The 24106-nt window shown below is 35.0% G+C and overlaps 1 pseudogene across 1 annotated transcript in view; it reads right to left on the minus strand.

The window, feature by feature from the left end:
* Positions 1–3594: 3594 nt before the first annotated feature.
* Positions 3595–24106, minus strand: part of LOC112275009 (zinc protease PQQL-like) — a 56117-nt pseudogene continuing 35605 nt past the window's right edge. The window contains exons 2-15 of the transcript XR_016500033.1: positions 9638–9675; positions 9263–9504; positions 8897–9010; positions 8385–8523; positions 7982–8125; positions 7641–7818; positions 7204–7338; positions 6824–6893; positions 6451–6661; positions 6080–6185; positions 5695–5928; positions 5424–5549; positions 5063–5257; positions 3595–4658 (exon numbers count right to left, since the gene is read on the minus strand). The product of XR_016500033.1 is annotated as a zinc protease PQQL-like (transcript). The remainder of the gene's footprint in view (positions 4659–5062; positions 5258–5423; positions 5550–5694; positions 5929–6079; positions 6186–6450; positions 6662–6823; positions 6894–7203; positions 7339–7640; positions 7819–7981; positions 8126–8384; positions 8524–8896; positions 9011–9262; positions 9505–9637; positions 9676–24106) is intronic.

Consider the following 24106-nt stretch of genomic DNA (forward strand, 5'->3'; position numbering starts at 1 on the left):
GAGAGAGAGAGAGAGAGGCTCATTTCTCAGCTTGTTCTATGACATTGTGTTGTCATATACACCGCAAGTCACAAGCATTTGCGTTAGAGGATAGTAAGTTCGGGGACTGCAAGAGGGGCATTGTGCTCGACGAGCCTCGCACGTCTCATGCCCACGATCTATCAGTTGAACTGGATCACACCTAACGCTACACCAGTTCATCACGTCTGTGTGATGACCGCAGCATTACGTCTCACTAAGCAGCAGTGACTGAGCTTGAATTCGCAGCTAGATACGGTTCATTAGCCTCCCAGGAAACCCAGCTTTCAAGTCATCTCTGTGAGCCACTGCGTGGCTTCTCCGGTGACCATATTGCCAACACTTGTTGCTGTCAAGTTGCTCTCAGGCATTGAGTGCTCTCTTTTAAGGGGTTCTGAGCATTTGACTCTCTTGACGTATCCAGTTCATAAATGTTGCATCATTCATGAGCTTCTTTCAATCTATATATATTTGTTTAAATATTTGTCGGTATCGTGTCTCAACATACCCTGCAACACAAGGAAGGCTTGACTGAAGGTGTTCGAATATGTTTTGGTGGGTCACGTTCAGTTGATAACTGTTGCTACATTTATAGCTACCAATATCGATGGCTCTTGTCATGGGTGTTTCAATACAAAACATGATAATTATAATAATAATTTCATATTTATCATTCTTGACCATGTTCCTAAACCAGTTCGTTTTATACTTTTCATAATACAATGGTGATAGGTGAACAAAACCCCAAATAAATGGAATAAAAACCGTAGCATTATAAACTCTATTTTCTGCTTTTCCTGGATGCATTCAATGTTCACTACCTAATGGTTCTGGAACTTCAGGAAGATTCCATGCCATCATACACATCTCAGTATTCACATATTTATAGAAAAAGAAAATAAATAAATAACTTAAAGCATAAACAAATCCATAAGGATTCATTCATAGAATATTCAAAATATAATAATATTAATAAGAATAATCGAAATGTAGTAGTAGGACATTACTCCTAGTAATGACAACCTTTATATAAAAATGCAAAGAAAGAGTTTCTTTTTCTATCAAATACAACTTTTATTTGCTATATTCATCACCTTGATCTATACAGCTCTCATTCCCAATTGCTATTGACAATATTATCCCTTAGATTTTGTACACCAATATCATATGTTAGCTTTAGATTTTGTACACAAATATAATTTATTGATTGCAATCTCTATAGTTCTTGAACTTTAGGTTATTGTTCCCACCTACCAATTTAAATCTAAAAGGGTCTCAACTTCTAAGAGATTGTCTATAATTGTGAATTTGTACTAGATCAAAGATTTTGCACACACTTTATATTAATTTGTTAGTGAGATAGTAAGCTCTTGTATCTTTCAACAATTTTGCTAAAAAACTCTTGTTTATTAATCTATATTTGTTGTTTCGAATTGTCTTTGTTTAATAGAATTAGAAACATTAAGAACAAATTTATGTTTTTTACTATTAATATATTTGAAGGGTATTAGATATAGATCCTATAATCTTTTGATAAGATATTGTTAGAAGATTTACTTCTTGTATCTTCTAAGACCATTGAAGAAGCTCAAAAGACAATGGAACACTTTCCAAAAGAAAAATGATACATGGTTCAAAAGTAACAATTTGAAAAAAAAATATATATATATATATATATATATATATATACATATATATCTATATGAAGAACTAAAAATAATAGACTTTGTTTGCATATAGAGTAAGAAGCTTGCAATAAGATAGTAATAATTGAAGAATACAAATAGTATAAGAATAGACTCTTCTTTTAAATAATTCTTTAATTTTTTTTTAAAATAGATCATCATTGGGATGTCAATCATGGGCTACTTATTTTCAACGCAGGCTACTTATTTTCAATTTTGTTACCAATCCAATTGAAAATAAGTAGCCTAAGTTGTTGCCAAGAAGATAAATGCCAACTAGAAGCACATAATAAACTATATTATTGAAAGTTGATATTGCTTCTAAGGTCATTGCAAAAACCCTCTACCTTACCAATTGTCCAATGGTATATAAAGACATCTATGACTAAAGATACAAATTGAAGGTAGAAACTATTACAAGTTGACAACCAATCAAAGTTTTGGTAGATATACTTATCAAGAAAGAGATAAGTATGACATCAAAATTAATAAAAATGACAAGGTCATGCAATTCTTTTTATACCAAAAATTGTTCATAAGATTGCCAAAAGAAATTCATCAAATTCTATCAATCTTCTCAATTACACTTACAAAACAAACCTTTAATTTTCTTAATTCTAAAAGATGGTGACATATCAATTGTGTATAAGAAATTATTATTTACTTTTGATTGTTGTTTTTTTGAATAAGTATCAAATATTGTTCCTATATGAAATGGATTTTCTTTTGCCAATGTCATTTTCACTATTTTATTGATTCATAGGTGGTGAAGAAGAATTTCACTATAGATGGACTTTGGAGCAAGTGAAAAAATTATTTTGAAACTACCTTCTTTAAGACAACTTGATTTTTCTTACAAATCAAGAACTAGCTTTGATAATTGTCATTTTAGAGTGCTTCCAAATGCAAAAGTGTTGCTATGTATTTGACATATGTAAAAAGAACATCCTTACAAATTTAAAATCTATCAATACATCAAATGATGAATTTGATGAGTTCATGAAGATATAGCTAGCATTATACTACAATAAGAGAAAGAAAAATTATATAGCTATTTGAACCAAATTTATAACATTAATGGTACTATTTGTGTGGAAATAAATTTAAAAATCATGGCTATTTTACAAGAAAAAAAATTATGGGAGCTTAAATGAAGAACAATTTTATTTGGGCCACATCACAATATCTTGATTTGAAGGAGAGCATGCTATTGTGAAAGCGTGGATTAAGGTATTGACATAGGTTCTTCTTGTTATATAAGAAAAACTAGAACTTGTAAACTTTCAATAATAACATGCTACTACTAAGAAAGTTTTGAGACTTAAATCATACATCTTATCTTAGCAAAAAATAAATCTATTTTTGATCAAGTGTTGCTAAGAGTGTTTCATTTTGTATTCAATGAGGTATAATTAGAACTTTTTTTTGTTATGCATTTCCAATTAGATTGTAAGATTTTAACTACTAAAATGCTCTAAAATACCTTCTAATTGATTCTATGATAATAATACCATAAATCCCCATTTCTTGACTAATAGATTATTGTATTAATATATTGTCAAAAAATACTTGGCATACCTTGTGTACATGCTATCAAGCAAAGTTATAAGCAGAAACAAAAGCCTGTGGTGATGGACTTTCTCTAATATTGGTGGCTATATAAACCTATTTTTGATGTTTCAAATTTCATAGAACAAAGACAACTACAAATGATGAATTCAAGCTTATGAAAGCTTTTTAATAGAATTATATAAAAACATAAGAATTTGATTCTTTTCTAGCAAGTTAATCTAAAGTAGGCAATTCTAGCACTAGATTTTGACATTGTTGACAAAATCCTTAATCGAGCATAAACTTGCTCTTTGAATTAACCTTTGGAAGTTCAATATATAGAGATCATTTTGAATTCAAATTGATAAAATGGGACAATCCAAAGAATAAAAAGTGTGGAGCTTGTAATCAAATTGTTACCCACAATGTTTGCACTTGTCTTGTTTATGGAGTCTCTCTAGCAAGCATGCAAAATCTAACACCAATATCATTGCAAAATTCAATACTATTGGATGATACTAACAATAACAATAAAAAATGAGAATAGTGTAGTAGAGAAAAGTGAAAAATTAGTAAATAAGAGTTACATTCAATCAAAAAAGAAATTATTTTTGTGCATTTATATGTAAATGCAATCATTATTGGAAGTAATGTCTAATTTATGTGCAGAAGGCCACCTTCCTATCCAATGTTATATGGATGTTATATATCTTTAAATCCACAGATAGTGACAAGAAGAAAAAACCTTGAAACTCAAGAAACTAAGGCAGTGAAGCAGAAAGATGTTTTGCAGAATCTTAACACATTTTTCCCGTCTTGCGAAAACAATGTACCAAACAGATAAAATGCAGGAAAGAACACCAGCAGCCATGAACATAGCAGATTGACGACCCTCGAATCTTCAACTCTGGTACAATAATTCTACTGGTACAGCTAATTGTTATTACAAATGTGTTGTAAAAAAAAAACGATGAGGATACAGCTGCTAAATTTCCAGAAGAGACGTGACTTTCACAGCAAATAGATTTGCAAAAGAATTAAGTTAAGCCGGACGCTACATTTAAGGGGACAGCTTTTTTATCCTAATACACGTTGATCTTCTAATCGAAAACAGAAATCAGCCCCGAAACCCCTTCAATGTGTAAGACTTTACAGAGATACAGCTAAGTGAAACAAATTGGCATAACTACAAATTACAAACTCTAGAATTTTACAGTTTAAAGCGTCTGATTCCAATGTCAGCGGAGAAGAGTGGACAGATACCGACTTCGGAGTCAGCGGTTAAGTGGCACAGATAGTGAACAGCTCGGCGTACAAGGCTCGTTGTTATTAACTTCATCGTCGAACAGTATATCTCCAAATGGCTGTTCCAATAACAACAACACCAGCTGTCGCTATTGCTACCTGAAAGACAAATAAGACTTTAGCTACTGTTCTTCATACTAGAATTCAAGCAGGCAGAACGGGCAAAATTTATAACGGCTTGCTTAGAAAATATGCTAAGTCTCGATTACGTACGCTCAGTGCACAGATATTTCACTTCTACAAAAGGAACCAATTCATACGGAAAGTAACAAGCAGGGATTCATGAACTACCAGTAGATACAAATATGAGTCCTGTATAGAACCAATCATCTCAAAATAGAACATACTGAATGAAAGCAAAATAAATAAATAAACAAATAAAGGAACAAGTTTGGACACGTCATGTATTGACAAAGAAAGATCCACCTACGTGACATAATTGCACCTGACACAACCTACCACATCAAAATAACTTAGGAAATAATAGATCGTCCTTAGTTTACCTTACTCTCTTTACTTAGGTTCTGCTCCAATCTGGCGAGGTTTGCAAGTATCAGTTGCAGCCGTGGAGCCCTAGGAATCAACGCAACTGCGGTGTAATGTTCTTTGCATGGGACTGAGAGAATACGAGAAAGAGCATCTTTCATAGTCACAGCCGTTGCTTTAGACCTTGCTGAAATTCTCCATTGTTCTTGAGCCTGCAGACCAAATCTTCAGCATGACTTGCACAATCTACGCTTTCTATCCTCAAGTGTTCGACTCTCCTACCCGATTGAAGGAACAAAGCAAATTATTTACTTAGAATTATCTAGCAATTTAGATATTATGTTCAGAATATGAATTTCCATAATTGAGCTCACGAACTCTATTCGCATATGCTGTGAATGGATCTCGTTCTTGTGCTTTGATCCCTTCAAGAAACATTTGCATCACAAATTGCACTTCCTCATTGGAAGGCACTACTTCCGCCACAAAGTGTTGGTAGACAAGCTGCGAAAAGCAAGCATGAATGTCAAGCTATACATTTTGAGAGAACTTTATTAGTACTGTAACCATACTAAATTATCAGATGAAAAGAATCAACTAGTTGATCCCCTGAACCAACCACAAGGGTTCACAATTAACACAACAATACCTGAAGAGCTCTATCCAGATCAGTTGGCGAACATTCTCCAGAAAAAGTGCGCACATAGGCACCTACTTTGGTGCCTACTTCAGCACGTTTGCGTGCTAGAATTTCCAGCAGAACTGCTGGCTTGTGTCCGAAAACACCAATTTCACCTGCAATGATTGAGCCCATGGAACAAGAGATAAAATCACTTTCGTCGACCTCAGAGAGACCGCCATAGGCATAATCAATTATGAGCACCTGAGATCACCAGAAACCACTTGAAAGTCATGAAAAATTATATCAAAACAATCGTAGAACGGAAAAAAATTTAGAAAATGTCCACGAAATGCCTGAGTTGTCAAAAGCAAATACGAGACGACAATTTATTCATTGGGAAGAGGTCAATGACCTGATCTTCGAGAAACTCTGTGCATTTGTAGCAAACACGCATCCAGTTGCTTAAAATTAGTTCTGTTGCTCGAATGTCTTGAAACTGTTCAGAATGAACCATTACACTGCACACACAAGTACAAGAACTTGATGTTATCAGCATGAAATTTGATTCTGCTCTACTGAAGGACCGAGAGACCTGACAGAAAGCAGCAATATCTAATACATTGATACGCTTAGTATTCTTGAAAGGTCAATGCAATCCCCATAAATCATCTTTTGCCAGATGCCTCGAGACACCCAACAATATGTTAAGGTGTACAAAAAAACATCTGGAATCATGAATAATCTATTAATGAAGCTTGTGTACTGAAAGAGAAAGAGTTATACCCTGGTGTAGGTAACTTATCCACAATAGAGTCAGGGATATGTTCTTCGTCCCATGGGGCAATGTCTCCACCCTCGAGAGCCTGTATCTTGGCCACCATGGCCCTCAAATTCCTTTCAGTTGCACGTGCACGCGGTTCTAGCGTTTTGATAACACAGTTGCACTTGGTGTGGTAGTACTCAGCAATTTTTGTAACTTCAGCCACTGAGATGTCTGGCCAATGAAAAATTCAAATATTGAGCGCACTCACATTCACTCAATAATACCCAGTCTGGCATGCAATTACAGTAAATCTCTGTTAATTAGGATTGATTGCTTCAGTGCGGTAAGATATGAATGTTTTGATCAGCTGCCAACAGGCGAATAAACACAGACCTGGTATCAGAGTCTTCTGAAGCTGAGCCTCATATTCAATGCCAAGCACTGGCTCGCCGCGCAGAAAGTGCTGTTGAGTGAGTTCATCAATTCAATTCAAGTATCATTGCGAGAGCAATATTCTCACAACATCTACAACATGCAAAGAACGAAACTCCAGCTACCCTCTGTACAAGTTTTACTTTTTGGTATTTAGCATGTCAAAAAGCAGATAAATCGTCAAAATAATCACAAGCGCTCGGTATGGAGCGACCGAGCCACAAGTACTGAACCTCAATGTTCTTACTATTGAAGAGCATGAATGTAGCAAACAGGTAGCAGCCAGCACAAAATACAGTAAACCGGCAAGAGAATTCCTAAAATTACAGAGTTACTGATACCTGTAAATACTCGCGCAAACTTGTGGACTGCATCTGGTCCCTTTCTACATATTCCGATTCAATGTCTGCCATTATGATTTCACGAACAAAAGCTATTTCAGGCTCAGAGAACCCATGCCGGCGAACTCTTGCAACCTTATAATATTCCCACAAATCACATAGCTAAGACTATGGGATACTACGAGCAAAAATAATTGCTTAACTTAAACTTAACCGGTAAATTTCTTCAACAATATATTTGAGCTGTTATCTTTCAATAGAAAGATTTAATCATAAAAAACAAGATTTTTGTGGAGGTGAGTATCTCAAATGAGCTCATGCATGCACATTGAGCGTATGTGGACCGGAGTGCTCTACCTCTGTAAGCATCTGTTCGAGTGCTTGTAACGTTCCACGCTCTTGACAGTTAGCCGACATGATGTAAGCTTTCACGGGACGAACCGGTTCGAGCTAGATGAGATGAATGAGAAAAATGGGGGGTTCTTTTGCCTGGAGATTTTAAAAAAACCTCAGTTTTAAAGCACTATGGAACATCTGCTCAGCGATTAGAAACGGATAATCTTTAATTTTTGTGTCCTGTTTTGCAGGAACCTTGCTGCTTATCATAACGGTGGACTGATCACAGGTGAATAGACAAAGTCAGCGGCCCAGTTAACGTTTCAGATCGCTTAACAAGGAGCGGTTTAAGTGGTAGGCAGCTAATCAAACAAGCAAATTCAAAGATCAATAAAATGGGTTCATGAATTAACACAAGAAACAAAATGAAGTTGACACTTACACCATCAGCTTCTGCTTCAGCAAAGCATGAGAAGTGAGGCTCGTTGTGTGAGGGGACAGGGAACAGTGGTATCGTAGACAGAACATTGCCTCTATCATGCGGTTTCCTATCACCGAAGTGGTGTTTGATGAGCTCCACAACACTCTGCAATTCATCATACAAAAAACACTATACTCAGAATGCGAAGTAAAGCCAAGAGCTGGCAAAACAAGCTTCACACGTACACAACAATGTTCAACAAAGGCAGGCAGCTTGCACACATATGATAATGACACCTAATTTCTCAAAATCACCATACAATCGTCAACCATAACCTGGACACATTAAAAAAATTAAAGTAAAGTAAAGTAAAAATGTTTCCAGATCTTACAACTAAACAGAGAGGTAAGCTACGAGAGAGTACCTCAGTATCTGGGAAATCTCCAACTGCTACAATGGCCATATGTTCAGGTCTATACCAGAGGTGAAAAAAATCTTTGACTCGTGACGCCGAAACATTTTTTTATAGCTTTCTCTAATCCAATTGGTTGCCGATTGGCATACTGCAAGAATACCACTAAGTCATCAGAGCTCTCTGTAGTTGGAAGAGCCGTAATTGATGTCTAGTGTTTGGAAAGCGATCTCTGAAAGAAAGGTCATGCAACGAATTGAGACGGTGACCCACTTCTACTGGTGAGGATTTACCCTCTAATCCATCTTTTGAATCTGATCTATCCTCTCTTCTCATCATGAAGACGTCACATTTGAACATGGAAAAACTCTCCAACTTAGAAGGACTAAGACCCCCTAAATTTTATTTGGATTGGTCGACGCAATTCAAAGTGCTCAAAGATGCATTTAGTAGTGAATTTGTGGTGATTGTAAGGTCGAATTAACAGACAAAAAAAATGAAAGAATGTAAGCATACCTGAGAACGTTTAATAACATCCAGTGAGCTTCTTGAATGCGACCCATTGCATTTCTCCCTCCCCTCAATTCCTCTAAGACAGCGCCTCTTTCCTTCTCTAGATCCTCATCAGATATTCGGATCTACACGTGCAAACCACATAAATGAGCTGCATGCAATTGCAACACGGGTAAAGCCTGAAAACCCCACTACGGGACTTCTAAGACACTTAGAGAGAATTACCGATCGCTTCAGACACGTTCGCCTTTTGATCGGAGAACTCTATGGCAAGACGATTATTCATACATGGTTTAGTTACCACCGAAAAACGAGGAAAAGAGAGAGAGAGAGAGAGAGAGAGAAGCCGGTCGCAGTCAAGTTCGGGAATCACCAACCTCAGTACTGAACTCAGCCAGGATATTAAGAGCTTGAGATAGTATTTCGGGCTCATCGATAGGAACCATGAGTTCGTATATAGTCTCACCAGGTGATGTCGACGCATTTTGCTCCAAACTCAGCGCCGATGCTTTCCAAAAAGCGAATGATGTCATGATTTGTAAGTTTCAGAGTAACTCTAAAAACCAAGTGCTCCACTATGTGTGCAACGCCTCGTTCTTCCTCTTCCTCCAATATGGATCTGTGACACAGGCATCGAATCCTCAAAGGCTGAAACAGGAATAAAGTTCATAGACGTTCCACTGTTGTTAGCCCATTTGAGTAGAGCTTATATCAGCATTAGATCATCACCACTTCCAACTTCCCTGGCTCACTTTCTAAGTCGACGCATACTGATATCTAATCGTGCTCCCTGGGGAGATCAGTGATAATGTAGATTACAATGCACAAATCACAAAAATAATTCATCTTCATGGAAGCAGCGCAAGCTCAATTCCGCCTTTTTACGCAAGAAACGAGCTGAGCATACACGTCGAGTACTTCTCTGCTCGTCTTCAATAAGTACATGTGCCATTTGATAGCATTACTAGAGTTCTCAAGTCATTGACTTCGATTTCGAATTTCCAATCATCGCTGCTCTTTAAGCAACACTACATAATAATTAACATAAAAAATAATCACATACTCATCGGTTGAAGAAATGCAGCTAAGGAAACAAAGAAATCATTGCAAGAGTCAACAATATTTCCTAAACCGCTTATCCAACTTTGACACCGAGAGCCAAAGAGGCACAATGTTGTGACTTCATAGTTGTTACCAAGTGTTGTGACTTCATAGTAATTGTTCTTCAATATTTAGTTGGGAGTAATGAGTGTTCAAAATTTGAAGAGCATGCTATTTTGGAGATTAAGCATTTGGTTTGGTTTGGTGTCAGGGTCTATGTGCAATATCGAAATCCAGCTTCTGAAATTGTAATGACAATGAGATAATGACCGTTGGTCAACTTGAGTTGGGACAGGAACTTAAATTGGAGTAGGAGTCCAAGGTTGAAAAACAGACTATGAAGTCACAACATTGTGCCATTTTTTTGAAAAAATTATATGTAATTTTTACTTATTTACTTTAACAACTTTAACATTCCTATTTTACTATCAGTCAAAGGTTTTCAATCCTAATGTCTTTATCAACATGTGATGTCTATCTTTTACTAATGCCTTTGCCAACAAATCAGTAAGCATGTCTTCCATTGCACAATACTTTATATCAATCACTTCCATTTCAATCTTCTCTCTTATGAAGTGATGTTGAATGTCAATATTCTTGGTCTTTGAATGATGCTTTGGATTCTTTGCAAATGCAAGACATCTTTGATTGTCACACTCTATTGGATTTCCTTCTATTAGTACAACCATTTGTCCTCCAAAAGTTGTCTTAACCATATTGCTTCTATTGCACTATGACTTGCTGTCATATATTTTGTTTCCATTATTGACCTTATAATTGTTGGTTACCTCTTTCAATTCTATGAAATAGGTCCTACTCCAACAAAGAATACATATCCTATTGTTGATCTTCTATCATTTGTATTTCCAATCCAAACTGCATCATAATAACCATACAAATTAATATTATCATATCCAAGGTACAATTTGAAATGCAAAGTACCTTTTAAGTATCTCATGATCATTTTGATAGTTGCCTAATGGATTGATCTAGCCTTTGACAAGTATTAGTTCATAATATTCACCACATATGCAAGATCCACCTTTGTACCAATTATTGTATACATAAATAAGCCTATTATTGCCTTATATGGAACACCTTACATTTAACCTTCAACTTCAATCAACTCTTCTTCTATAAACTTCATCAACTTCAAATTGGCCTCCAAATGTGTACCTATAAGCTTACACTCTTCCATACTGAATCATTTTAACACTTCTTCAATGTACTTGCTTTGGTTCATTGTAATGGTCTTCTTAGTATGATCTCTTACAAATTCTTCTCTTAAACAATAGTAAAGTTCTCTCAAATTATTCATCTCATATTTCTTTTCTAACTTTGCCTTCAACCAATCCATCATCTTCATAGTATTGGTTAAGATGATTAAATTATCAATATAGAGGATGACAATCAATATGAACTTATTTGATTGTATAATCTACAAAGAATGATCACATTTACTCTTTTGAAATCCTTCATTCACAAAGAATGTATCAATATGTTAGTATCATGTCTTTGGAGATTGATTGAGTCCATATAAAGATTTTTTTAACTTATAAATAAGATGTTGTTTGTCTTCTTCTACAAATCCTTGAAGTTGCTCTATGTAAATGACTTCTTTTAGATTTTGATTCAAAAAAGCCATTTTTACATCCATTTGATGCATCTTCAAGTCTATTGCTGCTTTAATTGCAATAATGGTTCAAATAGTGGTGAATTTGGCCACAAAAACAAATATTTCATTGAAATCCACACTAACAACTTGTGAATAGCCTTTGACAATTAATCTAAATGTATATCTCATAATATTATGTATTGCATTTTTTTTGATTCTAAATACCCACTTACAACCAATCAAAGATCGATTTGATGGAAGTATAGTCAATTTTCATGTTTCATTGTCTATGAGTGATTTGTATTCTTTTTCCATGGCATTCTGCTATTTCATAGCATCTGTGGACTTCATTGTATTACACAAATTCAATGGATCAGCAAGGAGTGCAATATTGACATATTTTTCATTTATTTGAGGAAAGATGTGATTCTTCCATCATGCACCAAGTTATTTTCTATCTCTCAAAAGATATCTCGTTTCACTTGATGAAGCTTCACCTTCTTTCATTCCAAGGTTTTCTGTAAGTTTTTTCTTTCTTAAAACTAGCTCCTTAACATTCAAAAATTGGTATTCTTCATCATCATCATCTTCAATATCCTCATTATCTTCAAAACTCGTTTTAGCAATTGTAGGAATACAATGGCCTAACTTCTTTGGCTCTTTATCTTAATTTGAATTTCCACCATCATCAATGTCATCATCTTCTTCTTCTTGCTTTATTAAATTGAAGATGTATCCACAAACACACTATTACTCCTACTTGGATACATTTCTAAGTATTCATAAGCTCTCTTATGCTCCAAAATTCTACATAATAACTCTTAATGGTCTTCTTGGTTTCTAAATATATAAACCTATATGCCTTGGTACCTTCACAATATCCAACAAAGACATATTTTGTAGCTTTTGTATTAAATTTGGACTTCATACAATTTGATACCTTTGTATAGGCAATGCATCTAAAAATCCTTATGTGTGAAAGATAAGGTTTTTTGCTACTCGAAGCTTCTTTTGGAGTCATTGATGTGAGTGCACTTATTGCATTTACCACTGCTTCGACTGAATATTCATCCCAAGATTTTGTGCATGAAGCGTATTCCTTGCCATCTTTACAATAGTGTGATTTGCTCTTTCAGCAACTCCAATTTGTTGTAGAGTGTAAGGAATAGAGGATTGTCTTGCAATACCTTGAATCTTCAAGAATTCATGAAAATATTTTAACAAGTATTCACCTCCATTATCCATATACAACATTTTCACCTTGCATTCATATTATTTCTCTACAAGAGCCTTAAATTCTTTAAAACTTGAGAAATATTGACTATTGCCTTTAATTATGTAAATTCATACTTTTTTTAAAAAATCATCAATAAATGTGACAAAGTACCTTGTTCTTCTAATTGATGGTGTCTTTATTGGTCCACAAATATGAAAATGCATAATTTCCAACAATTTGGTAGCACGTATTGCAACTCCTCTTAGAAATAAAGCTTTTTTTTCTTTGCCTTATATACATCCTTTACAAGCAATTGTCAAAATATTGTGACTGATTTGACTAAGATCCAAGCCATTTATTATGGATTGAAGCTCCTTCATAATTTTGGCATTCAAATGACCAAGTCATTAATGCCAAATTCTAAATTTATTTTAAACTTGTGAAAAATCAATAAATGCTGCAACTTCTACTCTATTCACCTTCTTATAATTGATGAAGTAGAGGTTGCCAACTCTAAGGCCTTCGGTAACATGTTTTCCATCCAATGTCTTCATAAAACATCTATTCTTATCAAATTGAACCTTACAACCATGTGATACAAGTTTGTTCACTGAAAGGAGGTTCTTCTTCATCTTTGGCACATGTAAGATCTCATTCAACATAATTTTCTTGATTTGGTCCTTCACAACTATGTGTCAAGGACAAGAACTCGATGAAAGCTAAAGAGTAAGTGAGACTTTTCTCAAAAAAGAAATAGGACAAAATAGAAATATGTATATTAAGAAAGAAACTGGAATGGCTATTGCCAAAATACAAGAAAACTAGAGACCCTTGAAACTAGACTAGAAGCAAGAAAGGAGTTGACAAGAGTGAAGAGGGCTTCACTCTTGCCTCTATATATACTATCTAACTAGAAGCCACATGGCGATGTTCTATAAGACCTCCAATATATGTTGACTTTCTAGGCCACATGCCTTTGCTTACAAGGCAAGTTTTCTATGGATGGACCACGTAGTTAGCTTCTTCTTTAAGCTTCCAACATGTGTGGCACATGGCTAACTTGTTGACCAAGTTTCTAGCCTAAAAGTCAACTATAGACTCCTATAAAATCAAAGCAGCATCTATGAAGCTTCTAAGAAGCTTCTCTAGAAGATATTACACAATTAACCTACTTTTATCTACTTTTACATAATTTTATCTATTCATATAGGTAATTATATATATGTCCGTGACATTACCCCCCCTTCTAGGGACGAGTTCCACGAGGAGCGGTGATTATATATTGAGAAAATCTAATATGCGGCGAATTGTATTTGCTACATACTCTGATCTTTGTTCTCTTCGAAGATAGTTGATGGGTCCTCTTAGCCATCGATAGTGTCCCATTCCAGGGCGAGAAGACCACCCTGTTATTTGATCACTGTTGAGGCCTTCATAACTTCCTTCAAATAATACATTTGAAATACCATCAGGAGTCGTTCCTATCTCCAATAATATCACCAAACATCGAGAATCTCTTCCAAGGTCGTGATACCAAATGCGTTGTATCTCACCATCTATTCGAGGAAGAACATGTCGTTCTTGAGGGTCTTCATCTCGGTTGCGTCGTCTTGAAGGTTGTGACAATCGCAATGTCTCATCCGATAAGTCAGCAAACGAAGGTTCTTGAGTTGAATCCGCTGGTTGTTGGCTCTCCATCTAATTAGCGTCACAAATGCAAAGAAGTTACAAACAAGGATAGGAAATTGAATGTTATCTTGCCTCAATCTTGTCTCTTTTATAAGAGAGGTTTTCATCTTGGTTTTGATGGATGTCGTTGATGAAAAACTTTGACTTTAGCTGATGCATTTGCTAGATTCCTGGATGGCTCCCATGTGCGCTCACTAATATCATATCCGCGCCAATGAACAAGATATTCCAGCTTATTTCGGCGCCGCCTTGAGTCTAATATCTCTTCCACCTCAAATTCTTCATTATTATCTACTTCTATAGGAGGCGGTGGCATTTGTCTTCTTCCTTGTATATCCACTGTCTTATATGGTTCAAGAAGAGACACGTGGAATACAGGATGGATCTTCATTGACTCCGGTAGATGTAACCGATATGCAACTGGGTTGATCTGTTCAGAAACAGAAAAGGGGCCAAGCCTACGATAGTCCAATTTGTCACAAGGTCGAGTGGTCTTGATATTGCGACGAAGTAGCCATACCTTATCACCCACGTTGAGTTGTGGTTGCTCTTTACGATATACATCTACATTTATCTTTTGTCGTTCTTGAGCTTTCTTCAACTGCGCCTTCATTATTGCATGTAACTCTGACAACCGATTTGCCATATCTTCTGCTGCAGGATTATCAACTTTTGAAAAATCAAAAGTATCAAGTCGTGGATGATAGCCATAATTGGCAAAGAAAGGTGTTTGTTGCGTGGAAGAATGTACTGTATTATTATAAGCAAACTCTGCCAATGGCAGAAGGATTGTCCAATCATCTTGTTGGTAGTTGATGGTACACCTTAAATACTGTTCCAAGACTTGGTTTACGCGCTCTGTTTGTCCATTAGTTTGAGGATGGAAAGCTGAAGATAGTTTTATGTCCACTTTTAAAATCTTGAAAAGAGTCCTCCAGAATCTCGACACAAATTGAGTTCCCCTATCCGATATGATATCTTTAGGTAATCCATGATAGCAATAGATATTATCAATGAAAAGCTTAGCTGTTTCTTCACCTGTGATAGATTTTGTACATGGCATAAAATGTGCCATCTTGGTGAAACGATCTACTATCACAAATATAGAATCATAAGATCTTGAGTTTGGAAGATCTGTGATGAAATCCATAGAAACAGAAGACCATGGTTGTTCTGGTATAGGTAATGGCTGAAGAAGTCCGTAAGGTCGATGTCGAGGAATTTTTGATCTTGAACAAATATCACATGATTGTACAAAGTCTTTGACTGACTTTCACATTTGTGGCCACCAAAAATCTCTTGATATGAGTTCCAGAGTCTTATTATATCCAAAGTGACCTGCTGCTGGAAAGTCATGACGTGCTTGAAGAACACGCAAACGTGCTTTTCCTTCTGGAACATATAGGCGTCCTTCAAAATATAATAGATTATTCTTGAACTCGAACTTAGAAGAATCATGAGACTTGGAAGAATTATTCTTGATATCAGGAACAAGAGGGTCTGAGGACATACTGGACTGGATTTGCTTGAGAAAAGTTGAATCAACAGTCAGTGTTGAATTCACTGCTCGGAGATGAAATTGCTCCGGTTTCAAGAGGACCGTTCTTTGTTGCTCAAAAGCTGCATCTCCTTCTTTTGGTGCAAAATAAGAACGTCTAGACAGGGCATCGGACAAACCTTGTTGTTTTCCTGGCCGATAAGTGATAATGAACTCGAATCTTGACAAAGACATACTCCAACGAGCTTGACGACGATTCAACACGCGTGCTGACATGAAATACTCGAGGTTCTTGTGATCTGTATACACAGTGACTGGACTAGAAGCACCTTCTAGATAATGACGCCATTCATGAAAGGAATCCACGATCGCAAGAAGTTCTTTATCGTGGATCTCATAATTGATCTCGGCTGCTGAGAATTTTCTTGAATGAAAAGCTATCGGATGAAGTTTGTCATCTGTTCCCATTTGTGATAAAACTGCACCCAAGGCAAAATCCGATGCGTCTGTTTCCATAAAAAATGCCTTGGAAAAATCAACACGATATAAGACTGGTGCAGAGACAAACGATGTCTTCAAGGCTTCAAATGCTGCTTCCGCTTCTTGATTCCATTGGAATTTATCTTTACTAGTCAAGCGTGTAAGTGGAGCTGCAACTCGTGAGAAGTCTTTGATGAAGATCCGATAGTAATTGGCAAATCCCAAGAAACATTGGACATCTCTCACAGTCTTTGGAATCTTCCAATCCATGATTATCTGGACTTTCTTAGAATCCATCATAAGACCATCATTTGAAATGATGTATCCTAAAAAGTCAACTTGAGTAGTGTGAAATACACACTTTTCTATCTTGGCGTACAATCCTGCATCTCTAAGTTTTTGTAATACTTGACGAACATGTATTTCATGTTCTTCAACATTCTTAGAATAAATCAGGATATCGTCTAGGTAGCAGACGACAAAATTGTCTAAGAATTCACGAAATACATCATTCATGAGATGTTGAAAAGCAGCTGGTGCATTCGTGAGTCCAAAAGGCATGACATTATATTCAAAATGTCCGTACCTGGTTCGAAACGTAGTCTTTCATTCATCTCCTTCTTTGATTCGTACTAGATTATATGCTCCTCTTAGATCTATTTTTGTATAGATCTTAGCTTGATTTAACTGGTCAAGGAGTCCTGATATCAAAGGTAATGGATACCTGTTCTTGATTGTGATCTTGTTGAGTCCTCGATAGTCAACACACATTCGTAAAGATCCATCTTTTTTCTTTACGAATAAAATTGGAGCTCCTGCTGGAGATTTTGAATGGCGTATGAAATTCTTCGCTAAATTCTCGTCAATATATGTCTTGAGTTCAGCCAACTCATCTTGCGATAAACTGTAAATTGGTCCAAATGGTGGCTGAGTTCCTTCCTTGAGATCGATTGAACAATCGTATGGGCGATGCTCAGGAAGAATATCTGCATTCTTTTTCTCAAAAACGTCTTGATAATCCTGATATTGACTTGGAATGCCACTTGAAGTCTTTACGCTTTCAGAAATAGGTGCAGCATAAATAGCAAAAGTTGATCCTTCTTTTGCTGCGTGTATAAATGCTTTTGCACCTATAGGTGTGAGTTTTACTATACTAGACTCATGGTTTTTTACTTGGTTAATAGAACTGTTACTAATGCTCTGAGGAAAATCAAGTTTACGAGAAATCCAATCTATTCGAGGATTATACTTTTCTAACCATGATAAGCCTAAAATTACTGGATTAGAGGGAGATCTAATTATATTAAAATTTACGCAACTACTATGACCATTTATTACTACATCTACAGGAAGTGTTTCGTGAGTTACATCTCCAGAAGACAACGGACGACCATCTATGACTTCTACGTGTACATGTTTAGTTTTTTGTATTAATGATATTCTATGACATCTAGCAAATTCTTCATCTAAAAAACAAGCTGAGGCTCCTGAATCTATCAAGGCAGAGGCTTTGTAATTATTAGGTCCTAAACGCACATCTATTATAAAACAAGGAGATGGTTCTGAGGAGAGGATAGGACCTTCATTAGAAGTTGTACAAGATTCCAGCCGCACGGTCCCTATTGTAGCTGGACGTACTCGTTTTCTGACATATTGTCTTCTTTGACAGCCGTACTCCTCATTTTGTAGTTACGTCGCTTCTTTGGACAATGTTGAGCAGTGTGCTTGGGTTCTCCACAATATAAGCACAATCCTTCTTGTCGACGACGAGACTTTTCTTGCTCAGTAAGAGGTTTGAAACGTACCGCATCAATTTGCATATCCTCTATTTCCGAAGGTATGTGTTGAGGAGACGTCGGTGTTGCCATTGAATTGTAGTAACGTTGAGGCCCACTTGTGCGACTCTCGGATCAAAATTCAAAAAGTCGATTGTCGCACTTCACAGCAAAGTCAATTGCTTGACTCAATGTTTGAGGATCAGGTAAATTAAGCATCAATTTCTTTACCTCATATTGTAATCCGTAGAGAAATTGACTCACAAGTGCGGCATCATCCCACTTGATATCAGTTGCAAGTTGTCGAAATTGCGAAGCATATAATGTTACTGATCGATTGCCTTGTCGCAAAATACGGATCTTGTTGGTTGCAACACGAATTGCATCATGTTCTCCAAACATGGATCGAAACTCCGCCAAAAAAGCCTCCAGATTATCCAATATTGGATCTCGTCGTTCAAGAAAAGATGAAAACCATGACAATGCTGAACCTGAAAGAAGTGTACCAATGAATCTAACTTGTGACCCTGGAGTTGGATAGCTCTGGGGTTGAAGTTCAATCACTAGTTGGACCTGATTGATGAATCCTCGAAACTTGGATCTGGTACCATCAAACTTCTCGGGCAAGGCAACTCTCGGTTCTCTAACACTCGAAGGGTGTTCCATTCTGGGAGAAGGGACATGGTTTGGTGCAGATGTTGAAGCAGCCCCAATCATCTCTATATCTTCACTTCCTACCATTCTTGTTGCTCCTTGTGGTGGTAAATTGAGTTGATGCATCGCAAGCATTAACTCCCTCAATTGTTCTTGCATCTGTGCCATTGTACTCTTCATTTCAACAAGCTCTGCCATAGTAGCACTTAGAAAAGAGAAGATGTCTAATAACGCTCAAAACAAATAGAAGAGAGGAATTGATAACAAAGAAAATACTAAGAACAATATCAGTTTAAAAGAGGGTAATCCGCAACTTCTAATGCGCTTATGTCTTATCAAGAAAAAGGGGTAATCCACTCTTAATCAAGAAAAGACAAAGCTCTGATATTGTAAGTGTACTCTTGTCAATCTGTCAAGGACAAGAACTCGATGAAAGCTAAAGAGTAAGTGAGACTTTTCTCAAAAAAGAAATAGGACAAAATAGAAATATGTATATTAAGAAAGAAACTGGAATGGCTATTGCCAAAATACAAGAAAACTAGAGACCCTTGAAACTAGACTAGAAGCAAGAAAGGAGTTGACAAGAGTGAAGAGGGCTTCACTCTTGCCTCTATATATACTATCTAACTAGAAGCCACATGGCGATGTTCTATAAGACCTCCAATATATGTTGACTTTCTAGGCCACATGCCTTTGCTTACAAGGCAAGTTTTCTATGGATGGACCACGTAGTTAGCTTCTTCTTTAAGCTTCCAACATGTGTGGCACATGGCTAACTTGTTGACCAAGTTTCTAGCCTAAAAGTCAACTATAGACTCCTATAAAATCAAAGCAGCGTCTATGAAGCTTCTAAGAAGCTTCTCTAGAAGATATTACACAATTAACCTACTTTTATCTACTTTTACATACTTTTATCTATTCATATAGGTAATTATATATATGTCCGTGACACTATGTCTACAATAATAGATCCAATTTTAATGGCTTGTACCATGCCATTGTCTCTCAAGCAAACTTTGATTGCTAAAATTTCTTTATAAGTATTAAATAAACTTTTATATGGTGTCATATGCTTAGTAGCACTCAAACCTATAATCCACTTAGACATAGTAGCTATAAAAGCTCTTTCACTTGCCATGAAAGTATAGTCATCTCCATCAAAGTTATTACAAGCATTGTTAGCCTTCTCTTTATTTCTTTTCTTAGCTTTATAGTAATTCCTAATAAAGTGACTTGATTTTCTACAAATATAGTAATTTTTCATATTTCTTTTGGAATTATCACATTGATAAGAATAGCTAATTTTGCCTAGTTTTGAAAATAGAGCCAAATCATCACTTTGAAGCTCTTTTTCTTTCTTCTTGATTACTTCATAAGTAGAAGTCTTTTTTTTTTTCACAATTTTCCTTTTTTTTGTAGAAATATTATTTTTTATCACTTCATACGTAGAATTTTTTTATTTTTGTACTTTTTCTTTTCTTATAATTTTTTTTATGGCCTTTTGTTATTTTAATTTTTTATTCATTTTTCTTCTATTAATACTTCATATTGATTCGTTTCAATACAAGCATGCATCAATATTCTATCTACTAGATCATTCCATGTGATAATTTGTCAAATATTATTGCCAACATGTTTTAAATTATTTGTAGAAATATTTTCTTTTTTAGCATAATTTATTGTACTTAACTACAAAGAACTAGATTTTTCTGAAAATTTAAGATTTATGCTTAAAATTTGCTTGAATTTTCTTCCATCTAATATGCTAATGCTTCATTGCTTGAGATTTTAAATGCTTTCTTTATAAACATCTTCATCCCTTTTTTACTAATATTTGTCTTCAATTTTTTTCTATTCTCTTTTAAACGTATCTTACTATCTTTAAAAAAAACAACTCCTATTAAAGGTCATTTAATTAAATAAAGTATCAAACATCGGGAGTCTCTTCCAAGGTCATGATACCAAATACATTATATCTCGCCATCTATTCAAGAAAAAACATGTTGTCTTGAAGATCTTTATCTTGATTGCATCATCTTAAAGGTTATGACAATCGTAATGTCTCATCTAGCATATTAGCAAACGAAGGCTCTTCAATCGAATCCATTAGTTTTTGATTCTCCATCTCTTTAGCCTCACAACTACAAAGAAGCTACAAACAAGGATTGAAAGTAGAATGTTATCTTTTCTAGATATATTTTTTTTTATATAGAGGGTTTTCATCTTGATTTTGATGGATGTTGTCAATGAAAAGGCTCCACTACCTTTGATGCATTTGCAAGATTCTTTATTGGCTCCCATATATGTTCATTAATATCATATTCACACCAATGGACAAGATATTCTAATTTATTTCGATGCTACCTTGAATCTAGGACTTTGTCCTCTTTGAACTCTTCATTATTGTCCACTTCTATAGGAGGAGGTAGAGCTTGTCTTCTTTTTGGTATGTCCATTGTCTTGTATGGTTCAAGAAGAGACATGTGAAATACTGGATGGATTTTTATTGACTCCGATAGGTATAAACGATATGCAACTAGATTAATTTGTATAAAAATAGGAAATGGTGTAAGCCTACAATAGTCCAACTTGTCACAAGGACAAGTGGTCTTGATATTATGACAAAGTAACCATATGTTGTCACCTATGTAGAATAGTGGTTGCTCCTTTCGATAGACATCCACATTGATCTTTTGTTGTTTTTGAGCTTCTATTAATTGTACCTTTATTGTTGCATGTAGCTTTGATAAATGATTTTCTAAATCTTTCGTCGTAGGATTATCAGCTTTTAAAAAGTCAAAAGTATCAAGTTGTAGATGATAACCATAATTGATAAAGAAAGGTGTTTGTTTTGTAGAAGAATGTACTGTATTATTGTAAACAAACTCTGCCAATGGTAAAAGAATTATCTAATCATCTTGTTGGTAGTTGATATTACATCTTAAACACTATTCCAAGACTTGATTAACACACTCCATTTATCAATCAGTTTGAGATTGGAATATAGAAGATAGTTTTATATCCACTTTTAAAATCTTAAAAATAGTCCATGAAAATCTTGATACAAATTGAGTTCTCTTATCAAATATAATATCCTTGGATTATCTATGATAGCGATAGATGTTGTCAAGAAAGAGTTTAGCTGTTTCTTCACATGTGATAGATTTTGTATATAATACTAAATGTGCCATCTTGATAAAATGATCTACTATCACGAATATAGAATCATAAAAACTTGAGATTGGAAGATCTGTAATAAAATCCATATAAACAAAAGACCATGGTTATTCTGGAATAAGTAATGGTTGAAGAAGTCTATAAGGTCGATGACAAGGAGTTTTTGACCTCAAACAAATATTGCATGATTGAATAAAGTCTTTCACACTCTTTTACATCTATGGCCACTAAAAATCTTTAGATATAAGCTCTAAAGTCTTATTGTATACAAAATATCTTATTGCTGGAAAGTTGTAACATGCTTAAAGAACACGTAATCATACTTCTCCTTTTGGAACATATAATCGACCTTCAAAATAGAATAGGTTGTTTTTGAACTCAAACTTAGAAGTATCTTGGGACTTAGAAGAAGGATTCTTAATATTGTGAACAAAAGAATCAGAAGACATACTTGATTGGATTTGTTTTACAAGAGTTGAATCAATAGTCAATGTTGATTTCATTACTCAAAGATGAAAATGCTTTCGCTTCAAGAGAATTTTTCTTTGCTAATGAAAAGATGCATTTCCTTCTTTTGGTGTAAGATAAGAATATCTAAAAAGGGCGTTTGAAAAACCTTGTTGTTTTCTAGATTGATATGTGATCTTGAAATCAAATCTTAATAAAGACATGCTCCAACAGACTTGGCGACGATTTAAAATACATGTTGACAAGAAGTACTCAAGATTCTTATGATTCGAATATATAGTGACTGGATTAAAAGTACCTTCTAGATGATAATATCATTCTTGCAAGAAGTTCTTTGTCGTGGATTTCATAGTTAATCTTGGTTGCTAAAAAAATTTTAGAATGAAAAGCTATTGGGTGAAGTTTATCATCTACTTCCATTTGTGGTAATATGGCATTCAAAGAAAAGTCTAATACATCTATTTTTATAAAAAAATGCCTTAGAAAAGTTAACACGTTACAAGATTGGTGCAGAAATAAAAGCTGACTTCAAAGTTTCAAAAGATACTTCAGCTTCTTTGCTCCACTCAAGTTTTTCTTTGCAAGTCAAACATGTAAGTAGAGCTACAACTCAAGAGAAGTCTTTGATGAAGATCTGATAATAGTTGGCAAAATCCAAAAAATATTAGACATCTCTTATCATTTTTGAAATCTTCCAATCCATAATTGTTTGAACTTTCTTAGAATCCATCATAAGTCCATCATTTGAAATGATATATCCTAAAAAGTTGACTTAATAGTATAAGATATACAATTTTTTATCTTGGCATAGAGTCTCGCATCTCTTAATTTTTGTATCACATGACAAACATGAAGTTCATGTTCATCTGTGTTCTTAGAATAGATCAAGATATCATCCAGATAAGAGACAACAAAATCGTCTAAAAACTCTCAAAACACATCATTTATTAATTGTTGAAAAGTTACTAGTGTCATGATGTAACATGATTAGTAGGTGAAAGAGTGTAGAAATTATTATAATGTAGGAGATCTTACTTCAAAGTATTAGAATAAATTATCTTAGAAATATAGTTAATAGCCAAAAAAGTAGTAAAACTAAAAGATACCAATGCTGCCTTTTTAAAAAGGTGACTTCTACTTACTTTGTAAGACCATAAATAAAGAAAAACAAAGAAGATTGGAAAAATAAATGATACATGCATCTTAAGAAGGAAGTTAAGAGTAAATTCTAACAAAATTTACTTAGAAAAATTAGATATTGATATCCAGAGAGGATCGGTTATGAACCAGGGTTGAAATCAGACCTTGAGGCACAGAACCGAGTCTCAACAACGACTTCAGGGTTCTTTTGTATATTGAAGAGTGGGATTTGATAGCAAACTAAATAGAGTTTTTATAAGCATTAGTTTTGAGCAATTTGGAGTTGTTATGACTCGATAAGAGCTTTACAAAGTCAAGATTATTTTTAGATGACTTGGATTTTATGAAATAAAATAGGGTTGACATTTTTAAGGATTTCAAGAGTTTTGTAAATAAATGTTCATAGTT

The sequence above is a fragment of the Physcomitrium patens genome, chromosome 22 (genome assembly GCF_059467195.1).
Source record: "Physcomitrium patens ecotype Gransden chromosome 22, ASM5946719v1, whole genome shotgun sequence".
Lineage (NCBI taxonomy): Eukaryota > Viridiplantae > Streptophyta > Bryopsida > Funariales > Funariaceae > Physcomitrium > Physcomitrium patens.